A 25,500-nucleotide genomic window follows, 5' to 3' on the forward strand; every position below is an offset into this window, starting at 1 on the left:
TTTTTTTTCTAGTGGAGGTGAATTTTAATTATTTTTACTGTCTTCTCTAATTTACGCCCATGTTTAAATGTTAATCCTGTGAGACATAGACTGAAAATATATTTTTTCTTCTACTGTCAAGAAAATAGAGCTTAAATTATAGTCATTATTCATGATTTAAACACTGTGTTTACATAGTACCTGATTTGATTTCACAGACTCTGCTAATGCCAAAAGGAAACAAGTTTGACAGTACTTGCTGATGGCAGAAATCATAATTTCTTATAAAACATCTTTTTTCCTTCTCTCCTAAAATGAACCAAAGCAAAACAAAACCTCTCTTTGGATGAAAACCAGACTTCAGTGAAATAACTCAGAAAACTGTTGCTAGTTTCAGTGAAGTCAGAATTTTATCTTTATTTCTTGTCATCCTGTTTTATCTTACTATTCCAAAAGAGCCTAGTCCACAGTCATCAGAAATCACTGTAAAAACTCCTGCTGATATCATGTGGCTCACAAAGTTTAATATGGTTTTGTGGGTGCCATTCAATATTTACGTCAGCTGTTAGCCAAGGAAATGTTCAGAGAAGACAATGTATCTTCATATGCAGGCATGGAAGTTTGCATTCTAAACCTTAGATTATGGGGTTATTTGAGTTTAAAATATGAATTGACTTCAATTGAAAAGCTATCACATGCATAAGAATCTGGTGTCAGCTAACACACCCTGTCTTGATTTTTAGGGGAAGAAGAAAATTATACTGTTCTCAATTTAAAGGACAACTGTGATTTCTTAAATAGAAAGAATATAATTATCCCTGCTGTATTTGGACTAACAAATGAAAATTAAAACTCTATCTCTTATAAAAGTATCATGGGGCTTTCAGCAACCAAAAGTTGCCACAAGCTGACTTTTATGTGTTCTCTGAAAACAAAGATAGTCTGGTGTTGGCAACACATTAATTTTCCATAGCACGGCTCTTAACATTGGATATTTATTAAAAAGTAGTTTTAACTGTATATTTCAGAGAACTGGGATTAATGAGTGATTGTATCTCTTCCTGAGGGTTATTTGTGCACCCAGATACACCACAGAAATTAAATCTACATGAGTATTAAACCTACCTTTTAACTAGTATTACAAGATAAGATACTAATTACTCCAGCTCCGTTACTAATACTCCAACTGATATGCATTTTTGCACTCCAGTTCTTTTCTAGGTACATTTATTTTTTAATATTCAACAGGTATAATTATTTAATCCCAAACTCATTCAATCCCCTTGATCTTAAATGCAAATGTTCTCTCCAGGAATATAGTGCTTTCTTACACAGGTTTGAAGAAAAAAAACCGAACAACCAAAGCCTTTCTGTCATCAGGTCCCTTGGAGTTTTGCACTCACAGGGGCTTTTTCCATGGAACGATAATATATATACTCAATGTGTGAAAGTCTTCCATAACAGGAACATCTTGCATTTTTATTTTCTCAAAAATTTCTAAATATTATCAAGTGCTGTGTCACTAGCAAGAAATAGAAATAGATGTGACAAAAACTCCACAAACCTTTCAAAATACAAACTGTTAGGATGAATTCTGAGAAGTTTCTCCATTAATGGAATGATGATTACGCATTGTTAAGGCAGCAGAGAGGTTGCATAGTTAAACAATCAAGAGACCAGATGACACTTCAACTGTACAACTGTCACAGGCAGGTTGCTCACTCATATCCATTAAGCTTTGTGTATTTTTTCAGTTGCAAGAGGCAAACTGTGGTGGGATTCCACAATGGAGACAGAGTAAAGTATGTTTCAGCCACTAAATTTTACAAGCAGTTTATCAGCTAGTAACACAGAAACCATGGGTAGCAGTTCAAAAAAGAAGTCTGACAAGCACAGATGCTCATGTGAAAATTCTTCACTAAGCACATCTGAGAGTTGGAATTGCACAGTGCATTTTCTTTTGCAAAGAGGCTTGTCTCTGAGTCCTTCAGTGCTGCCTCAGCAAATTGTGTTTCAATGGAAGCTTTCTCTATTTCCTTTTTTACCTTTGTTAATTTGGTCTCTTTTCTTTCCTCTTGGTTTCCTGAAGGGAATAACCTGTCTGGCAGTACTGCCAAAAATATTATAACAAAAGCCCATACCTGTTATTTTAATTTCAGAATCAAAAGGGTGTTTTAATTTCAAAGTCAAAATGGTAAATTAAGGCCCATACTACTTCATGTAGTTGAGGATTATTGAAGTGCTCATGGAGGAGAAAGTTAATTGACTGAACCAAGTAATGTTGATTAATGAATTAGGAACATGTGTGTGAGTTCCTTAAAGTTACTGAAAGTATCTAATATCTACAATAATGTTTTTCCATTTGCATTCATATACACAAAATGGATAGTGTGCATGAAATTTATGTATAAAATATTGAATAAAATAATGTGTTTTCCTTATGGTCTTTGTGTCTAATGGTTGCAATTGTGCAGGACATTGACACATACTTAACAGGTAAAAACACAGAATTGCTACGGAATGCAAAAAGATGTGCACACTTTAAGAATGGACAAGGTCAAATGGTAAGATCAGACATTGATGTAATATCCCACCCTTTACTTTTGTATTACAAAAGAAATACAAAGTTTTAATATCATGTGCAGAAAACTGACCAAGAGTATTTTTGAAACAAAATATTCCCATGCAATATTAAATATTTTTTATTTTCTAAAGAGCTGAAACTCTATACTTCCAGGAGATTTGGTATTGTTTGTTTGGTTTTTTTTCAGTTTGAAGTAGTACTATAGGGTTCAGAGGGAACTAAAAGATTCCATTTGAAACAAAAATTTCCAATTTGAAATAAATTTTAGTTGCACAGCAATATCTGAATTGATGATCTGACCTTCTTCAAATCAACTCCCTGTGGCCTCTAAGCAGACATGTCTTTTTCTACCCTCATATCTTACTGGTAAATTAGGAAGGTATTCATAGAGATTTAAGTATGCATTTCTCCCTGAAGCTGACTAATATTTTCCATTGACTTCATTACTTTATACTGAAATATATTGAATTGTACAGCTCTGTTTTTAGATTTTTCTAGAATATTTATTTCATACCACACTTGTAAATAATGGGCTTTGTTTGCTGGATAGCCATCAAACAATTTTGATGGAAAGTTCTATTGTGGTTTATAAATTTTTCAATTTAATTAAGCCCATACCTTTAAGTTATTGTCTATTTTGTATGTTCTTAATAATTGTATATAGTACTTTTTTTTTTCTTTTCTTTGATACTCATCATGGAATATGGGAGAAAATATCATTACAGAGCTGTTAGGATGAGAAGGAAAAACATGCATTTCACAGACTTCAGGTTAATTAAGGCAAGCAGAATGTAATTACCTACTTCAAGTTTGCCAAGAGAACATTATGAAAAATACCATACAATTTGCAATGACCAGATTGTTCGGCACCTTGTTTTTATGTTTTATCTGAAAGATAAGATCTCTAGCGAGAGGGTTCCATCTAACATGATGTTTAGGCAGTACTGATACTGTGAAAATTTTTCATCTTCTGTATTATTCACTAATAGTATCTCCTTAAATACTTCAGAGGTCCGCAGAGGTCTTCCTTCCATCTGTATATAGACTAGACTGACCTCATTTAATACAAGGGTTCTTGTGTGATTACAATTTAAACCTGTTTTTCTGCAGCACTACAAATGATTACATTATCTCTCACAACCAGCTCTCTGAAATGGAGCAGCACTCTAGAAATACACCCTTTTGAGGACAATCTGCAGCTTGATTAGCACGGCAGTTTAGGGCCAATGGGGAGTAACTCTGTATTAACCCTCTGCACTAAATACTGATAGCAGAACAGAAGAGGGAGTAGATTCCTCATTGGCGTTAAGGCATTCCTCCCTCACATCAGAGAGAGAAGCTGATAGGAGTATAGTGTTATTTGGAATGAATGGAGTTTTGGATCTACATCTTAAATTTTGTCAACCATAAACATGCTGCCTGGAAATCAGAATACTCTATCCTGTCTTTAAGTCTAGTTGAATCTTTTTCAGTCTGTCTCCCTCTTGCTATCTATCTGCTCAATGGAGAGTATGTATAATTGAGGTTTCATGGTTAAGTCAGAACTTCAGCTGTCTGCTTGCAGATCTAAGTTAAAGTAGGTGAACTCAAACAAATATGCAAAGTATTTTTTGTACATCTGGTGAACATTTGTCAGTGGAAATCTTATAGCATTTTAGTTGAAATATATAGGAACAGTCTTTCATAAAAAAATAAATTATTTTTATGCCAATTTTGATAACATCTACGCTTAAAAGCTTTTACAATTATTTTACTGAAACTATTAAGCCAGTGTTACCCAAGTAGTTATAGAAACGCTTCAACTTGCTCTTTCTTGAAATCATCCTCTGAATTGTGTCAATAGTCTTTCCTTATAAAATTTTCATGAAACATTTGAAGATATTAAATGCTGTTCTGAGTACTGCCCCACATAAAGGTCAAAGGCTGTATAGTAAGATTTCTTTCCTGCCCTCATACTCCTTCTTACCTGTTCTTTGCTTTTATCTAGGTCTGACGTTTTTCCTAGTCTTCCTGTGAACTCTTAGTCTTAGTAAACCATCAGTGGTGTTACTGTCTAACCCTAGAAGGATCTACACACTGATCTGACAAATCTCTACACATATTGATAAGCTTAGTCATATAAGAATATCTGCTTTAGTCAATGCCAGTTTTTGTGATGATAAATTCCACAGGTATTCATTATAAAATGAATCTTCTTTTGTAATACTTATAAACAAAATGGAAACAGATTTGCATTCTATAGTAATAGTGGTTTTCCTGTCAAACTATTTTATTGTCCTTTCAGTCCACAAAACTTTAGAGCCATTTCCCTGGAGAAAGCCTTCAGCAAAGTAGAGACACTTCAGAGCACAGCTAGGTACAGAACAGAGGAATTATAAAACTGTCATAAATGTCAGGATGTATTGTAATCAGCAGCACAGTAGCTGTGCCTGGAAACCAGCCATTTTTTCTAAGGAGTTCTTTATGGTCTGGTAAATTGCATTAAATTTAAACAAGATTGTAATGACATTTTATACAAAATAATATTTTAATAATCCAAGACATTGCCAGTTTCATGGGAATTACATTTTCTTTTTTTTTTCCTTCCACATTATCTTTCTATCCTTTATTTTATTCTCAGATTTCTATTTTACCATACATGCTAGCACATCGTCTCTTTTTTGTTGTACATACACACTTCCTTGCACACTTGTTTATAATATCAACACTCTGAGTTTAGTCTTCCAAGTGCTAATTTTTTACCAGTGTGTCTTCATCGATCACAATGGAGGTTCCAGAAGTTCAGATGACAGCACAGAAGATCAGAGTGAAACTCAGTAATTCTATAATTATTTAGCTGGTGTATAGTTTAGTTTTCAGGTGTATGAAAACTAAAGCTCTAAAAATAAGGCAACCTCTACACACGGTAAGGAAGCAAAGTCAAACAGAAGAAAATCAATGTGTTAAAGAAAAAAAAAAGAGTATTTCTGTTATAAAAAAAGAAAAGAGTATTTCTGAAAGAGAATAATTAAACAAGCAGAAGTTAGAACAATATAGATGAATTCTACATTTCTCTATAGAGAAATAAAAGAATGCACAGAAGGCAAAACTCTTACAAATAAATAATTAATATTTAACTACATTAATCAGTATGTAGTCTAATACATATTATCTGTGCAGCTATAGTTAACCATGTTAACAGAATGTTAACAGAATAATTGCTCTACTGTGGCAGACTGTTCTCCCCCTCTGTTTTCCTTTTTTTCTTCTGTCTCCCTTACCCATCCCTGCTTCAGTTCATTTTCTGTTACATGCCTTAAGCTTGCATCCAACTTTTCTGTTGCTTTTGATACTTTCTGTAGTCAAGTAATGGTGAGCACAGGTAATATATTATTTATTTATTGAGCACCGCACACACTGGGAGGCAAATTAGTATTCTGTCCCTATCACTCACTGCTAGACACTGCACGCACTTGGAACACATTACCACATTAGACCAGTTGTGAGGCTTTAAATTAGATTTGTGACTTGAAAGTCTGAATAAGAAAACTAATAGAACACAAAACAAAGCAGAGGGAAAATGAGATTAATTATCTACAACATTTGGAGTGAACTGTTGCTGATGCACTGTGTTGTAGAAGGCTATTTTTGTGCTACAAATGTGCCTTAATTTTGCCGACATTAAGATACTTGAATGGTTGTGAAAACACATTTATTTACAGTTTCTAATATACTAGACCTATTTTTAAAATTAAAAATTGCTATTTTAGAAGTGTTGTATAATTTTCCCCTCAATTGTTTTGCTTTATTATTTTGAGGTGGGATGAATTGTAAACACCACAGGGACTGTAGAAAATAATAGTGGAAATAAAAATTTAAATCCTAATGCTGAATTAAGGGAAAATTAGGTAGGAATTTTTAATGTGAACTTGTTCATTTTGTGTCGTGCTAAAAGTATACGAGAAAATTATGTATTCAGTGAATGCATCAATGTAGTTTCTGAACAGGGAACTGTCCACACAATGCAAAAACAGGTAATTTTTTTCACCTTTCCATTTTCCTTCTCACCCATATGAAAGACCGTCTCACATTCACCATGAAAAAAAATAGTAAAGACTAACACAGGCAGTAGCCAAATTGCACATTTACAAGTCTGATTTATCATCACCTCTGCAAAGGCTGAGCTCTCACTTCAATTCTAAAACTATTTCCCAGTGATTTAGGCAATTCAGGTAGACTGAGACAATTCACCTGCAAGTAGTATTGAGTTCAGAGACCTATATTCATATGTCACTGAGTTTATTTTACTTGTTCCTTCTTCTTTTCTTACTTGTTCCTTATTTCTTTTCTTATTAAGTGAGAGTGCTGATATTTAATACAGCCAAATTTATGGTGGAACATCAAAAAATATTCAAACAAACCATAGCCTACCCCTAATGAATCTCATCTGTTTTGCTGTGTATTACTCCCTCTTCAATATTTGTACATGTTTTTGTTTACATAAATTGCCTTCATCTACTGTAAACACTTATTTTTTACAATTTTCATATAATTTATTTCTTCTAGCTTATTGGATCAGAAAAATATTTTCTACTGTGTTTGGACTTTTAGGAAGCATAGCCAAATGAATATCTAGTTCCTGTACCTATACAAAAAGAATACATATTAAGAAGTAGTGTATAACCCTGGTGTATTTTTAAAATTCAGTATCTAAAACTGGAAGAGAAGTGATGGATGAAGAAAAATGAGACAAAATCTCTTTCTTTTTATATTCATGTATGCACAGCTACACTGACTACACCCACACATATATATGTATGATTGAAATGTGTTTAAGATGTTTTGTCAGGTGTCCAAATCATATTTTCTCTTCAGAAAATATTTACTAAAAATATCTGAGTTATAAAGAAAGTTTATTGCATCTTTTGGTTGCATATTTTGAAATAACAAAGACATATTTAAAAAAAAAGAGGAAGTAATGTGCAAACAATAGGTAAGGAATTCAGACAGTTGATAAGGGTAGCTAAAATAAAAGTGTAAAATATATATATATATATATATATGTGTGTACTTGTGTTCTGATGTATGTACAACAGAACCACAACAATCAGTGACATTTATTGATAGTGATATTAAACAGAGATGGCAAAATCATGTACCATGATGCAAAAAAGGCAGAATTATTTAATACATGTTTCTGTTGGGCATCAGCAGGAAAACAATAACAATGAAAACAACAACCCCTTGGAACAAGAATGAAGAATAAATACCAGGTTTAATATCGATAATTACATTTGTTACAAAGGATACAAAAAATTTTAATGACCTTAAGTGTTTATTTAAATGCAGAACTAGAACATTCAAATCTAAGAACACCCAAGGATTATCCACAAATGTCTGTGAGCTATTTGTTTTCAAACAGAAACAATGAAAAACTCATAGAGGATTTCAAAACAGCTGAACTGCTGTTCTGGTGTTTTAAAAGGTTATAGGAGAGGAAATTAAAGGACAGCTAGGTTGATATCAATCTCAGACAGATAAAAAAGCTGGAATGGATGTAATCAGTAAATAATTAAGAGTTCGGTAGCATTCAAAATTAATGTCAACCAATGCAGTTCAATGGAAAATAAGCCTTCTTATACAAACTCTTTACTGTTTTTTATGAGATTACAAGGTCTGTTGATAAAGGTCAATATGATGAATAAAATATTTGGGCTTCTGTAGGGTACTTGACTTCACATCACATGACTTCAAGGTTTAAAAAAAGATCTATTACAAAAGAAAGGTATCCATATTTCATGTACATATAATTGTCTCTATTACTAAGTTGCAATAAGAAACTAGATGAGAAATTATTAGGCACTATGGATGATTTTTTTTGTGATTTCATGAGTGTATCTCAGCCCAAGGTTATTCACTGCCTATATTGGTAGTTTAAAATAAAATATAAATGAAGAGTGAGTAAAATTACTGAAAATACCAGAATAGAAAAAGTGGCAATAAGCAAATAAAGAGGTAAGACAGGTAAATACATTAAGGTGAGACATATTATTTACTGGAATGAAGTACATTTTAACGCTTTACTTTTTAAGATGAAGGGGTGAAAGATTCCATCAAAATAAACATCAGACCACACTAGTGTGATTTGAGCTGATCTAACAACTAGATGCTGATCTAACAACCAAGCTGCACTCTCCCCAGACTATGAAGAACATGGAAGTTTGCTTTCTCCCTTACCTGGGCACTGGAAAGTGAGGTTAATTTCTTCCTCAACCACTTCCAAGAAGCAGAATGAAAGAAGAATATATAGTACAGGATACAGCTGGCATTTTGACATACAACCTTTACACCTCCGTGGCATTTGCCACCTATAATTCTGCCTTCCCTGCTGTCACGGACTATAGCTAACATGATCCTCCCAGGGTTTTCACTCTAATCCTTACTTCCAATTTTGCCTCTCACTTTGTACCTCCTTCCTTCATCCTCATAGATATCTACATTTCAAGTCCACATGCGTGAAACTCGAGACAGTACTGTTCTGAAGATAATCAAAAGAATTCCTTAACCCAGACATGATTCAGAAATTAAGCTTCATCACCAGCTATGCAAGAAGAAAAGCAGTATTTCTGCACTGCAAGATGAGATTAATGATGCTATTACTTGACTACTATGACAAGTTCTGGTGCTTGTACTTTAGGAAAGATGTTACAATTTTAGAAGCTTTTGAAAATAATAACTGGAATGAGGAAGAATGAAGAAAATGTCTCATGAGAAGAAGCTGCAAAAACTTCATGTATTGAATTTCTTCAAGGACATGATTTCATCACAATCTACAAATGTCTAGCTGAAAAACTTTGTGGCATTAGGCAAAATGAGATACAGTGGTTTGAAGGCAAAGTCAGCTAAATTAGACTAGGTATAAAGGTAATTTCAGAGAGATCTAAACAGAACAACTTCCCTAGAAAAAAAATGGCTTCTCTATTGAGTTTGGTCACAAAATTAAGCTATTAAAAAGAAAAAATCAAAAAGAAGTTAGCAACACAGTTGCTGAGCATGCTTCTGTGGTCTGTATTACATAAAATAAACAAGACTAAGTAACTTGTAGCAGTCCTCTTGGTTTTAAATTCTTAGTAATTCTCTACATACAGCCTTGGCTCGCTTTTGTATGCCTGGAACTTTCTAGTTGAAGAAAACATTTGAAACAGTCACTTGACAGACTATCTGAACATCTATAGTGCATTTTCTATGGAATTTGGAAAGTAATCTGAAGAAATTTTCCAGAAATATACTTCTGAAATTATAGTGGTACCTACTTAATGTGAAGAAGAATTAGAAGATAGTCTAACTTAGAAGATAGTCCTTTCTGAGCTCAATGTTTATGTGCTTAGATCCTGTATCCATATGTGCTTTATCCAGGAGATAAACCAGCCATCTTTGAGAAAGGGATGCTCATAGTAACCATAAGTAGCTGACCACTCTAGGTGACTTAATCACCCATGCTAATTTCAGAATATCAGCTTTCTTGGCTTTCAATTGGCCCATACTGAATAATTGTTTGGTGTAGCCTTGATGATCTGTAATGTGGAATTTCATCCCAGGACCATTGCTAGAGAAAGACACATTCATTCCTTGACCTTTTGGCTATACACAGATCAGAGAAACATCACTATGTTACAAAGGTAGTTTGGATTATTTTCATAACTCGTATTAAATTTTTCTTATTCTGCATGAGACTAATAGGGGGTTAATTTGGGGATTCTTCAAAAAAGTTAAAAGTTATTCAAATCAGAGACTATTTGACAACCCTTACCCTGCAAGCACAGACTCTCACTGGTTCACTAGGAAGGTGCATGATTAAAATTTTTTATAATAAAACCCATAAGAGTTCCCTGGCACGTGGAGTGGTGTCTGTTCAGCCTGACAAGTGTACAAGAATTTGCAATGAGCACTGTATCTCCTATCCAGTGGGTTCTGACAGCCATGTCCAGTCATTTCTTGAACACTCCCAAGGACGGTGACTCTACCACCTCCCTGGCAGTCTGTTCCAATACTCAGCCCCACTTTCCATGAAGAAATTCTTCCTGATGTCCAATGTGAACCGGCCCTGGTGTGGCTTGAGATTATGTCCTCTTGTTCTGTTTCTTCTTACCTGGAAGAAGAGGCCAACTCCCACCCTCCTTTCCAGTGGATGTACAGTGTGATAAGCTCTTTCCTGAACCTCCTTTTCTCCAGGCTTAACCATACAGCTCCCTCAGCTGCTCCTCATAAGACTTAACAGTCTTTATTGCCCTTCTCTGGACTCACTCCAGCACCTCAGTGACCTTCTTGTAGTGAGGGCCTAAGAACTGTACACAGCTGGAGACACAGCCTCACCAGTGCCATGTACAATGGGAAAATCACCCCCCTGGTCCTGCTGACCACACTATTTCTGATAAAGGTCAGGATGCCATTGGACTTCTTTGCTACCTGGGCACACATTGGCCCATGTGCAGCTGACTGCTGACCAACACCTCTAGGTCCTTTCCATTGGGCCTCTTTCCAGACACTTTAGTGATGTAGTTGTCTTGTTATTTTCAAAGGCAACAAAATCTTTGATGTTCTGTTTTCTGAGCTTGGTTGGTCTTAACAATCCTTGAGGCTTTGTCTGCTAAACCACCTACAAAGGTTACTGGACAAAAAAGCCCACTTAGCTTGCAATTAAGATGCAGAAAAATCAGAATGATTAGATAATCCTTAGGACCAATTCAGATGGAAAAAGAAAAAGAAGAGAAAGCAAAGTGACAATCTTAAAGTACGAAAAAATATTAAAAGGTCAAGAATAAGATATTTAAATCCTTCAATTGAGATTCAAAAAATAAACTTAGATTGTTCTGCAACTCTGTCCTCCAAGACTCTATAATTTGTGCTTATCAAATTATTTTTGCCTGATACACATATTTGAGATATGAGTGAGTGAAAAAGAGAGTGGTTTGATAACCTGGTGGCTAAGTACCTGCACAGACTAGGAAGAAGAATATAGCATCCATATTCTACTTTTTTCAACATATTGATGTGAATCAAAAGACCTTATTTAAAAGTGAAATTAAACTTCAGTCCAGTCTATGTTACAGAGTAGGTAAAAAAGGCAGTTTGCAGTTCTATTCTCTGAGGAGAGTAAATGAATTTATGAGCTAGACAGTAAAAAAGAGGTGTTTCCATCTCTGTAATAATGTTAGTGTGTCCTCTAATGAGTTTTATTCTTTGTTTCTAAATTCAGTTCATGGGTTTGGGCTTTTCTTTGTTGTCATTCTTTGTTTTATTTTATTTAGATTTAGTTGCTTAATAAAAATAGGATCTTTTAATTATCCAAAAGGCATAAGACTTAGCAGGTAGGCTCATCCAATTTCCCACTTCTTTCATAATCTAATTGAGCTCGTGAATATGTGTGATCACACACACGTATCTATGCATATATATATATATGTATATATGCACCTAGTCTTTTCAAAGGCCTACAAAAGTTTGTAGGTAACTACAAATCTGTGATTAAAGAACAGCCATACAATGGCTCAGATTATTTTAATTCTTGGTTTATTCACATTCCAAAATTTAGCCCCAACAACTCTTTTTCTCTTTTCCACATGAACAGAAAAATAGTGAGAAAGCCCTAGGAAGAACTTATGAGTATACACTACAGAAGAACATTTTGACTTTCAAGTAAATGGTTCAAACCACAGAAAAAAAAAAAAAGGTAGCTAGAAACGCCTAAAGCTGATAATAATGATGAAAGGGAGGATTCGTTTTATAGAAAATATAGTATAATATTATGAGGAAGAAAAAGGCTATGACTGGTATTTATATCTTTTATATATTAGCAGAGATACTAGAAACAAAAAGTTAGAGAACTGACAGTAATGGAACTGTAAATACTGAGAATAACCAGAAGAATCAGAAAAAAAAGTGAGATCAAGTAGTTCATTAAAGATAGGATAGCAGTATACAAATTAGTACTTTGAAGACTAGAAGAAAAGGCCATTTTTAGAGTAGTGTAAAGAGTAATAAAGAAAAAGAATATAGTTCCATTTTCTGAAAATGAAGGAAGAGTTTCCCAGTTACAAAGCTGTGTCAAATGTGTAACAGGGAAGCTTTTATTGCTTAAATCATTTGAAACAAGACCAAATAACATACTTTGAAACACTATTGTACTGGGAGGAGGATGACTGTACCCTTTTAAGATGTCTCTGTCACTTCAGTACTTTATCCTAATCCCTTCAATTAGTTATTGAAAACATTAATCAATAGGCTTTTTTCTGCCAGTTCAAAAATAGGAGCTTCTGAAACAATTACAAAAATGTTATATATATAACATCCACAAAATTTTTATTTTTGTTTTAATAGATGGTACACTCTTATTAAGCCCTTCTTCATTATTTTTTTCTGAACTGAAAAAATTCTTAACGTTCTTTTGAGAACAGTATCAGGTCAGTATCACAATTATGAGTGTCTACAGGTCTTTTTGTTGATTGTGACCCCTCCTTTTTTTTCCACTTTTAATTTTTTTTTTTTAGTAATTAAAATATTAATTTTGAAATAAAGATCACAGTTTCTGCTGTTTCAAAGAAAATAAGTATATTTTCATTATACTACATCATGCTTGTTTTTCTTTAAGGCACTAGAAAGAATATGATAGGATATATTCACATGGCTGAACATGCCTGTTAATGATGAGAAATGACAAAATATCTTTGAGAACATGAAGTAGCAATGTCTGTATAGAGATATAATTTTATACAGGAATCCATTTGCATTGGAAACTGGTTTTGGGTGTTAGGAAGATTATTAAAAATGGGATATAGACAGACACATACTAGTCGTGCTGAAAAAACTGATACTGAGAAGAGGAAAAAAAAATGCAAGTCAGTTATTTCATGTTACTGGGGTTTGACAGGGATATCTGGATTCCAAATAAATCAGTATTATTCTTGATATATTATAAACAAACAACTTTAATGTTAATTCACCATTGGTCCTGACCGTTAATCTTGACTTTAATCTTCACATTGTATTCTTTTGCATAACAATACTTTCAGTTGGCTTTTCAATATTTTTAAGAGCAATAATTACTAGCGGTAACAGTGACAACCACTGTTAAGTGCCTTTTTTTTTCCCACTGAAAAGTAGTTCCCCATGAACTACTCATGAAAATAGTTTAGCAGAATACATTTAAAGAGCTAGTCTATATTATCTTGGTATTAACAAACACTGACACTTATACCTAAAACTATTCTTATTTTTATATAATAAAGGAAGTATTTAGCTGAAATGAATAGGCTAAATTTCAATTAATCATATAGTTAAAAATGCTGTTCTGCTAAATATAAACAAATGTCTTCTTACTCTTCATTTCTTCATTATGTTCTACTGCCACAGATTTCCAGCTGTATAACAATTAAGAGATGTACCGAGAGAAGAATTTAGGGCATTAGTCTTTTTTTTTTTGAGAATACATGCCACATCAGATATTGACACTCCAAGAAGGGCCTTAGGCTGTTTTAAATGTTATTAATGACTCTCGCTAGGTTCAAATATCTTTTGATGTGTCCAGTATAGGAATTGGATATGCACCTGTTAAACTGGAGATTTGAAAACCAAGGTTTGAATCTGGAAATTTTGAAGATATTGCCAAGTGATACTTTAACCAACTTTACTGTTATTGTTTATATAAGAAAGTTTTTATAATATTCTGTAGATAAAGATCAATTTTTTAAAAAATATTCCTGAGAATAAAACAATATTGATATGAACAGATAGGAGAGAAAAGTTGTTCATTACTTCATAGTACGCACTATCTTTGCACTGCTTTGACTGACAATGATAGCAACAAAAACAGTAGGCTTTTCTGCAGAGGAGACTATTTTTGGCAGACTGCCAATAAACTCAAAAGTTAGAAGCTTTGAGTCAGGGTCATAGCCAGGATTAAAATCTTAGTGCTTCAGCTACAAAGAAAAGACCGCATAACAGTTTCAAATTGGCTTTCTTATAAAATGGTGATATTAGAACTATAGTGGACCATCAACTGTGCAAATCAGACTTTCCAGAGTCAAAATGCTAGTTTACTTTTCATGAATCAATTTTGAACCTGAAATAAGTAGGCACCTTTCCAGCTGAACTTACTGAGAATGACAGCCCTGGTCTATGATTAGGCACACTGGTCAACATTCATAGTTGCAAAAATAACTGTGATGCCTAAAACAGGAGAAGTCCAGTTGCTCTTCACTTTCTCAAATGTTAATAGCGAGAGAGATGGGAACATTCAACAGGGTTTGTGAGGGTGCCTGCACACTCCCTTGGCTGATATCCAGGATAACTTAGAAATAAAAATGTGAGTACACATGGTGTTTATGGAGATTGAACATAGTCACAATGGTCGGGAGGGTGTTTGTACTCAAAATAGTCACATCAAGGACCTAACTGCAGCCCAGACAGGGCAGCCCAGCCTCACAAAGGGCCTGCTCCCACAGTGAGATGTCACATGTGACCAACCCTCAGCACCGCCTCAATTCTAGGTAAAGGGACCTTGTGGGGGGCTTCGTCACACAGAGCTGGAGGGCTCATATCTCTCACAGGAGGTGATCAACAAGGAAACCTGTATTGCCAGAGAGGGATGCCACTGACCTCTGGCTGCAGTGTACGGGAACTGTAGGAAGACACGAAAATTTTGGAAGGTTTTGTTACTGAAGGGTATTTAGAAACTTGTAGGAACTTATTAGCATTTTGTAAGTGTCTAGCATTGTGGTTTAACTGTTGTATTATTGACATTGATCCTGAATATATAGCTCACTGATTTCTGGATAATTACTTGTCATTAATAAATCAGTAAACTTCTTTGATCTAAATTTAGCTTGAACTATTTGAACTGAGCAATTTTTCCCAGCAACACGATTCATGGCATCTAAATGTTGCAATACCTTCAAGAGTTTCTGTTCCTCTCCGTTAGCAATAGTTTTTGACTGTTCTAACTTAAGACCCTTAGAAAAAAGATGGAAGTATATCTGAGTTAATGGAACCAGCAGCAGAATCTGAATTGGTATCTGCATTGCAGGGAATGAAGCTGCAAGACTCCATCCACATATTAAAGAAGTTATCACAACTGGAACAACAATCCCTGGGGCAGGGAAATTTAAATGAGAGAAACTGGATTTTAAAATCTTGTTCTGGAGAGTTGTACTGTTTCTGACAGTGAAAGATGGTTGCTAAAAGCTCTCAGACTTTATTGAAGTTGCTAAACAGTGATCAGGAAAAAGAACTACATTGTCCTACCAATACTGTGGAAGTGTTCAGATTTTCTCATTTTGTTTTTTCTCTTCAAGGGGTGAAGAAGGACTGGATGATCATGAAGATGTGAAAACTTCTGGGCTATTTTTTACAAAGTAAGGACAACAGGAAAGCATCCACACATGAAAGTGCTTCTATTTTACACAGATCAAGAAAATGAACAGAATAATTAGGTAGGGCAGGCTATAAAGCTATAAAGCTATAAAGCTATAAAATACCCAATAAACAAATAATTTCAATTACCTCATACAAATTAAGTAGGTCTGGTTTCAGTTAGGGCACGTAGCCAGGGAAAGAAGAGGTGCAAGGGCCTTACACAGAGAAAAAGGGTTGTTAATTATGAGGTCTGGCAAAGGATCTTTTCTTTTAGATCACTGCAAGCAAACAGCTCTTAGTGTTTCCCCCACTTATTTTCATTTAACATTTTCATGGTGCTTCATAGCCATTCAGCTGTAATTAAACAACAAAGCTACTCTATGCAATGGACTCTCTTTTTTTTTTTTTTTCTCTTAGCCTGGCTACAAGCGTCTTGCGCAGGAAAACGACGGGCGTGATGCCCTGAGCTCTACCTGCTGCACGCACAGCCAGCCCTCCTCCCCCTCCGCTGTCGCTCCTGCTGAGACTAACAGCAACCATGTGTCATCCCAGCTCCTCTTAAACTCGTTGATTCTCCTGAGAAGATCGGCCTGTCTCTGCAAATCTGTTAACTGATTGTCTCCTACCATAACTAACTGACAACACTTAATACATTCTCTTACCTGTTCCTTCTTAATATTCATGTACACTCCATATACAATATGCACCAAATGCAACTGGTGTCATAGCAGATGGAGAGGAAAAAGTGTATATATTAGAGGAGAAAAAGTCATGGGGTTTTTTTGTCCATTTTTTTTCTCTTATAAGTAAGCGAAATGCTTTTTCTATTTTGTTTCCATTCAAAGCCCCTTGGTACCTAAACAAGATAGAACAATTTTAGACATAGATTTCTTTGAATTTATTAGATTTTAAAGAAGGACAGTGGCTTTTTATTGCTCATATTTTTCAATAACTATTACATTTCTATTCTGCCAGAAAGACTCACTTGTCTGCCAATCAGTGTCAACAGTCAATCTCATCAATGTAACTGGACGTTTATTTCATGAAATTGACTTACATTCTGGTTAACATTATTGATTATGACAAGTGGTACTGTAGGATTACTAACTGGGTAACTTCAAACATATGGAAAATCTCATTTCTGATTTCTCTACAATGTGGTTATCCAGGAGAGAAAGAGTAGAAAATGGTGTAGAGTGTAACAGTCGTTGAAATATAAAATAATAATTGCTGCTCTACTAGTACCTTGATATATAATTAAGCAGTACATATTTTAAGAAGTCTCATACTGCATATCCCCATAGCAGGCAACTACTTCCATAGGGAGTGTTTCATAAATGGAGGAAATTAACGGGCTAAAAGCCAAATTATCACAGACACTGACAAAAGCAAGGGAAAAATCAGTGTGAAGGATAATACTCCAGGCTTGACTAGTTCCATTATACTTAGTCATTACAGAGAGGCTCTCAGGTCACTGAATGATTTGTTCTGCAATACCTGTAACTGTGCACAATAGGCTAAGTGAAAGGCAGCATCCATCATAACTTTAAATTGCCTTGCTTTTGTCAGTTTGTGCTGTGCCTTTAACATTACTTAAGTATACTATGGGGAATATTGTTATTAAAGACAGATTGTTCCTGAGTTATCCAACCTAAAAGAATCTAAAAGAATATACCTAAAAGATGAAAAAATGCCAGATCTATGGTACATAAGCTTATTATCTGAAACTGAGTGACTTATCTTGCACATATTTTGCCATGTCTATTAATTTATTTGACAGACATCAGCTCCAATATTAAAGGAGGGAAGCTGGTCTAAGAGACATACAAAAAATATTAAGCAGCAAAGCATATTGGTGTCTTTTGGTTTTGGTTTGGGGTATTTTTTGGTTGTTTTTTGGGTAGGGACAGAGGGATTGGTAAATTATATTCTCCCTGTCCCACTTTTGCTTTAATTAAAATAATATATAAACAACATGGTTTTCTCTTTCAGGGCTTTGATGAATGGCGATGCATGAACTGGTAGATATGTGCACATTACGTCAGTGTAATCTTTAGAGTGTGGGGAGTGGCTTTATGACTTCAATATCAAACACACAAAATTCTTGAACTAATATTAAGCTATTGTGGAGTCAGAAACCCTAAAATTAATTGTTTTTTTTAAAAAAAAATCCAAAATCCAGAAAAGATACTGAATGTTCTGCTTTTCTGACATTAGATTCACAGTTGGTTTCATATATGGACATGGATTTGAACATAGATGTGTGGACAGTGCCTCCACGTACAATTTCAGGAAAGCTGGGGACTTATGGTAGAGCTTAAACATCATAAAAAGAGAGTAGATATGAGAGTAGAACTGCAACCTTCAAGTTACATGTTCTGTTCAACAGCTTAATGTGCGTTCTAGTTAATACCTTTAGCGATTATTTGGGATCAAACATACCCTAAGTCAGTTTGCAGGTGACAACAGGTTGTGCAGGAGTGTTGATCTGCTGGAGGGCAGGAAGGCTCTGCAGAGGGATCTGGACAGGCTGGATCAATGGGCTGAGGCCAATTGGGTAAAGCTCAACGAGGCCAGGTGCTGGGTCACAACAACCCCCTGTAATGTTATGGGCTGGGGGCAGAGTGGATGGAAAGAGGCCAGGTGGAAAGGACCTGGAGGTGTTGGTCAACAGCTGAACCTGAGTCTGCCCAGGTGGCCAAGAAGGCCAAGGGCATCCTTGCTGTATCAGCAATGGTGTGACCAGCAGGAGCAGGGTAGGGATTGTCACCCTGTACTCGGCACTGGTGAGGCCACACCTCAAATTGTGTGTTAAGTTCTGGGCCCCTCATTACAGGGACACGGAGGTGCTCGAGCATGTCCAGAGAAGGGCAACAAGATGGTGAAGGTTCTAAGAGCACAAGTCTTACAAGGAGCAGCTGAGGGAGCTGGGGCTGTTTAACCTGGAAAATATTGTCAGTCTCTAAAACTACCTGAAAGGAAATTGTGGAGGGGTAGGATATTAGGATAAATTTCTTCACCAAAAGGGTTGTCAAGCCTTGGAGTAGGCTTCCTGGGGAGAGCTTCTGTCACCATCCCTGGAAGTATTTAAACTTAGGCGCACGGTTTAGTGTTTTAATGGTAGACTTGCGAGTGGTAGATTTGGCAATGACAGGTTAACCCTTGCACTCCATGATCTTAAAGTTGTTTTGTAACCTAAACGATTCTATAATTCTATAACGACTGACCTACATAGTACATATAAGATGTCTTACTTCCATTGGCTCTGGCCCATTCCAATTCAGAGAAAATTCAGGTTTGAAATCCTGCCAGTGTTAAGGCTCTAACTAGGACTGTTGAGACTGAAGGCATTTATACAAACATGAACAGGAAGGAGCTTTAGGTGTCTGCAGGCCTAGATAGCCAGCTTAGTAAGAATTTAGAAGAACTAATTGATATTTTAATATGCACAGAACCACAGAATGTTTGTGTTGGAAAAGACTTCTCAAGGTCGTCTGGTCTGGCCCTCCTGCTCCAACAGGGCCACCTTCAGCAGTCTATTCAGGACTGCATCCAGAGAGTTTATGTGTAGAGACAGAGACTCCACTATCTCCCTCAGCAATTTGTGCCAGTGATCAGTCGATCTCATGTTTCTTGATGGAACATTCTGTGTTATAATTTATGCCACTGGTTCTGTCATTGGTGTCAATGAACAGAACCTTTGCTTCATCTCCTTCCCACCAGCATGCACCCCAAATTGTGGGGTCAAACCTCCCTGGGTGCAGGACTTGCCACTTCCTTTCAGTGAAATTTCACTGTATGAAATTTCTGCTGACTTTCCATATTAAATGAAGACACTGGAATGTTTTTTCCTCATACTCAAATTTGGAAGGTAACTAACTTTAGGCAATTCAGATAAAAGTTTAGATAAGAAGGAAAGATACACATATCCTTTCATAATCAATGGCAGTTCCTACTTGTCTCTAGAATGCATAGAAGAAGTTTACTGCCATCTGAATACATTGACATATAAACATGATTTGCAGGTTTCTAAATCAGGGACAGTTTAGGAGTTCAGTTACATGCAGCTTACATTTTCATTATTCCAGACTTCAGCAGTCTTCAGAAGGCAGAATAAAACCAGTCAGACAAGTTAATGCTGCTGCCTCATCCTTCTGAAAGACAAAGGATCAGTCTGGACCCCCCCAAACCTTGCTGGATTTAGTCCTAAGCCCCTGTGTTAAAAAGAAAGAGAAAGGCGGATTTGTATCTTTGTGTCTGGTACTAAGCATTACAAGCTTAAGAATTTCTAAGTTTGAAAATTTATTTCACACTAGTTTATATAAAACTATTGTCCTGAGTACAGAAAACTGAGCAAATAAAAAATTGGGAAACTATGGTTATTGGTTTACATATTTTGTTTTTCCTAAAAAAAAAGTAGTTTCCAAACTACACATTACAGGAATTGCTTTGAGGAATAAATTAATACTTGCAGCCTGGTTCATCAGTTCAACTCATTATCTGGAAAAATATTTAAGCCACAAATAAAAATCACGTAAGTAGTTAATGCGACAGTGTTGGAGCTGAAGCAACAGCAATGACTGCTGAGAATTAACAGAACAGTGTGATAATATGTTTTGGGACTAATAAAACAAAGCATGACTATTCAATAGGACTCTGAACACTAGGAAAATGTTTGATAGGCAGAGAGGATTGGCTCACAGATTGCATGTCTGCCTGATGCTCTGCAGTGCAGCAAAGTAGCAGAGGTTCCAGAAGTGATACTGATATGAGATATGGCACAATTCCAGTGCTATTCATCAATTATTCTGCATCAATATGGTTCTTCCTACATGGCACTGTACTGTGTCATATAAATGTATCTTTACAGAAAAGTGACTAGAAAAGGAGTAGTGGCAAAAAAATCTTCAGCAACAGGAAGGCAGCTTCAGTGTCCTGTTATATTTTCACAGAATTCAATATCACATTTCCTGCTTATTTCAGTTGTTCATGGTCAGATTGCTGGTGTGAAGATGATTCACAGAAAAAGTACTACTATTAGTGAAATATGTAGCTATATGGATTATAAAAGTTGTTTCAGACAGTTTTGGTTGATAAACTAAATAAAGCTGAAAAAATATGCAAAAGTAGGACCCCTATGTGTAAATTTATGAAAACCAAATTAGCTACTTATCATTCCTGCCTCTGTGAACACTTTTTGTACACAGAAGTACTCCTTCAACAACTACCGTCTTATAACTTAAGCCAGGGAACATACATGAAAAATGGAAACTACAAGCTTGTAGCAATAGAAATGTAATTTTAGTTGATTTCTTTGCTGAGGTATGGAAGTGTAGATAGCTTGTTTTGATACCACAAAATCAATTCAGCCCTTTTTGCTGTGAAAAACTACTAGTTTTTGCTTAGCAAGTACTTGTGAATTTGATTTATTATGAATTTTTTCTACTTCACAGCAAAGAACATTTTTTTCTTTTTTTTTTTTTTTTTAATATATATGAAATGGCAAGTTTCCAAATCTAAAAAACTGCCATTTCATCTGTGTGAAAAATAAGAAAAATCTGGAGGTGAAACCAAAAGAATGGATCTCTATTTCCATACTATAACAAAGCCCCTTTTTTACACACACGTAACTCACAAATATCTTCATTCCCCCTTTTCAAGTTTATTGTTTTTTTTCTTTTTATTTTTTTCATACAAGCTCTTGTAAAGGTAAATTGTCTTTTAAATCATATATCTTGAATATTTTCATCATTTTATTTCAGACAAATATGTTAACAACAGATTCTTACTCTTTGTGCAGTCAGTTATTAAATATAGGCATGTGTTGCATGATAGGTTTAAGGGAAAGCACAAACAGTTATAATTCATAGACAAGCATCATTGTCCCAAGCACCTTTAATGACGGAACGTCTGCCTAGGGAAAATTCATGAAAAGAATAGTGATTTGGGCATTGCTCATATAAGGCTTGATGTCAATGGCCAACATAAAACACTATAATAATCTTGAAATTAATGGGAGAAGTCTCATTTAAGCAACATTGGCTAGTTGATTAACTGTAGTGCATTAGCCATATATTGCCAGAACTGACTTAGTAGGCACAATAAGTGATAAAACTGCAAAATCTGAGAATAATTACACCCAGTAGCATAACTTAAACTCAGTGAATAATGGCTTAATTTTATTGGAATACAGCCCATCCCATATAAGATGGTAAACAAATTACACATAAAGCATAAAAATATACATAGCTTCTCATAGTAGGTATAGTTCACCTTTTGACACTGTTACCTTTCTCCAATCAGTATAAACTGGACTGGGCACAAGACATATTAACTCAAAGAAAAATGCCCTTTCAAACATATATTTTTAGTGTCCTTTCTAAACATTATATTTACCTTATCATCAGTTTTATTCTGCCATCATTTTTCATTGCTAGTTGTGGATATTTCCATTATTCCCTGGATGTGTTACAAGCATTGATGAGTTATTATCAAGACATAATACAGTTTTTATATTTGCTAGTTTTATAGTTTTGCAATAGTCTTGTCTATGTCATGAAAGTCCAATTTCATGACATGGTTTCAGAAAAAATGTCTAAAATACCTGCTAGTCCTTTCTGGTTAAATATTTATATGGTGCTTTACAACAAATAATAATTTAAAAATTGTGTAATATAACCTGATGGTAAAATTAAATTTTATTTTTAGTTATATATGAAATCTAAACTCAAATGTACTTATTATGAGTTGTATCTGTAAGATAATACTAATTGTTATTTTATGAGTTAGCTCTAACTAACCTGTAACAAAACATGACTTCCAGTCCTACTAAGATTTACATGCTTCTCTATGACGTTAACTAAAATCAGTAGAATCAAATTTTGATCTGGCCCTAGAATTATGATATATTACAAAATTTTTCTTCCCTCATTGGCTTTTCCAGATATTGCAGCCCTCTTCCATGACCTTTTCACAGAATATTGACTTTTTTTTCTTTTTTTAACTAATGAACAGCATTCACACAAGCATTTAAGCTACAAGTGATTTTTTTTTCCTTTACTGAAAACAGAAAAAGTACAAAATTATATAGATGTTATTTGCTGACCTCTTTCCATACGTTTTTTTTAATTTTCATTAACAAACAGATATAAAGGTACAGGGAGGAATAACAAGTATATACAGGGTACAGAGTGATATGGAAAAGAAAGACCTGAGTCTGCAAAACAGGGCAGCAGGGTGCCCACCCCAAGTGTATGACACAGATAGGAAATCACCTTACAGGAAATTATGGGAAATGGATTCCCATGGGAGCTCCTTGATGGGGTTGCCTTACAGGAAAAGCATTATGCGGATACTGTGCTATTTTGTTTTTGGGAAATAAAAATATTTGGGCACATCTCTGAAGTGACAGTACACTTCACAGAATTACAAGTACAGAGAAATTAGAGATTTTTTTTATTTGTTTTATTTTTAATTTGTGGGGATTTTTTAAATGTTTAGGAACTAGACTACCTTTTATTGGTTAAATCTATATTTTTTTCTTCTTTTACTGTGATCTCTGGCTAGTCTTTAGGGGTTTTCTTGGAGTTTTTTTCCTATTTTTTAAACTAAATGCAACTTTGACAAAGGCAAAGACTGACCAGTGAGACAATTATAGTAATGACTAAATCAAATCTGTTGTGTTTTTACTGTCTGATTTTAAGAGACTGGTTCATTAGGATACAGAAGAAGAGATAATACAAAAAAACCACAAGGGAAGAAGGAAAATATTTCCTTATTGCATTCAGTCAAACAACCCATGATCCTAAAAGAATTTTATTTTCCTTTTCTGATTGAAGATGTTCATCTTAGCCTAATATAACTGTAGCTTAGGTTAATAGGTATCAACCTCTAATTTGTTCGGATATACATCAGGTGCAATTAATCCCACCAAAACATAGAAAACTAAACTGAAAATACCTTGGAAGACCCTTTTTATTACAAATGGGCTCAAATTTTTAAGGCCTGAGTAATGTCACTGATCTGGAGACATTGAATTCAGGATGAAATTAATTTCACCCTAAAAGTGCCTTAATAGGCACTTTTTTTTTTAGTAATTTTGACTACTACCATCAGCTGCCTCTGTTAGCTAAAAATGTACTGATCACAAGCAACTGGTGTTTAGACAATTGCAACATAAACTTCGAGAGCTAAAATGTTGCATTCCAGTTCAACTTTCACCTGGATTAATCTTTCCCATTCAGCCAAGAATGAAATTAGGGTACTAATCTTTTGGAGCTGAGCCAAGAAATACAGGTGGCTCTCTATGCCCCAAATTAAATGTTTCAGCTTCTACAACACTTCTAAAATGTGCATATGTTTTCCCAAGGAACTTGGAGAAGGATAAGGCTTAAATGTTGTTTTTCCCATCAGTAGGATTTCTTGTTTAATGTTGTATTGTATCATTAATTTTACTCCCCATCGTGTTATGTTAATGGTTTCTTCTCCTCTCCCCTCTGTTTTGTTATTAGTTTAGCCCACGCTTTACCCTCCTATCCCAGTTGTCAATCCACACTTGTACCTGCCTCTTGTTCTTGAATGTTTCCTGTTCCTCCCCTCTGGGCTCTGTCTGTCACTCAGCTAGTCTTCTCAGCTTCTAGAAGGTTCAGGGAGGGTCGTTGAGTGATAGAACAGAGACAGAGGAAGTCCCTCCCTGAACCTCATTGGTTCTCCCCAATGTCCCTCTGATCCCTTCACACTCCCCCCCTTGTTTCCCATTGGTTTGTGATCTGTCCCCTCCACTGGTTCCTTCCCCAAATTTGAGTTGCTCTCATCCCTGTTTTGGGGTCTCTCCTGGACCTGCACCCCTGAGGTCAGAGGTCCCTGTGGGGACTCAATAGACCCTGGACTTCGCCCTTCACGAGAGCCTGACTCCTGCCTCCTCCATTGTCACTGCGATCTTTTCCATCAAGCCGCTCCTCTGATTCCCAGGATTCGGAGGGGTGTCCCGCTGCAGGTCAACGGTGTTGAGCTAGCCCGAGTGGGTGGAGGGGTAGCTCCAAAAGGGACACTGTGACAGTTTAACCCCGAGCTGTCACTTAGATTGCCAAGTTTCGATTGTTTCTAGCAGGAAGCAATGCCACCTTTGATGCTTAGTTGTACCTGCCATGTTCTAAGGGAAAGGGAGGATCCTCACAAAGGGTCCTGTGTTCAAATGCAGAATATAATTTTCTTTAAGTGACTATTATTTCATATAAAGACAAGCTAAAATCTGAGCAGTGGAAGTTCTTTCTTTTCGGGTATGTAACTTTCGAGAAACCTAGCTGGGAACTACAGAGGAAAATATGGTGTAGGTCAAACTTTAAAGCAGAATTGGTAGATTGAACCAATCAAGTAGTCTGCCTGGATTTCTACACTCCTTTTTTGGAGGGGGAAAAAAAATCTTTTAGAGACGCTAAAGAATGTTTTAAAACTGAAACAGATGTATATGAGATTGGCAGCATGCCTGTAAAAAATCTTACAAATAACTTTCAGTACAGAAAGATGCATTCTAGCTGTCAGAAAGCAAA

This window comes from Pseudopodoces humilis, chromosome 2 (assembly GCF_049639895.1).
Source record: "Pseudopodoces humilis isolate 2021_Gansu_Grassland_sample_001 chromosome 2, ASM4963989v1, whole genome shotgun sequence".
Lineage (NCBI taxonomy): Eukaryota > Metazoa > Chordata > Aves > Passeriformes > Paridae > Pseudopodoces > Pseudopodoces humilis.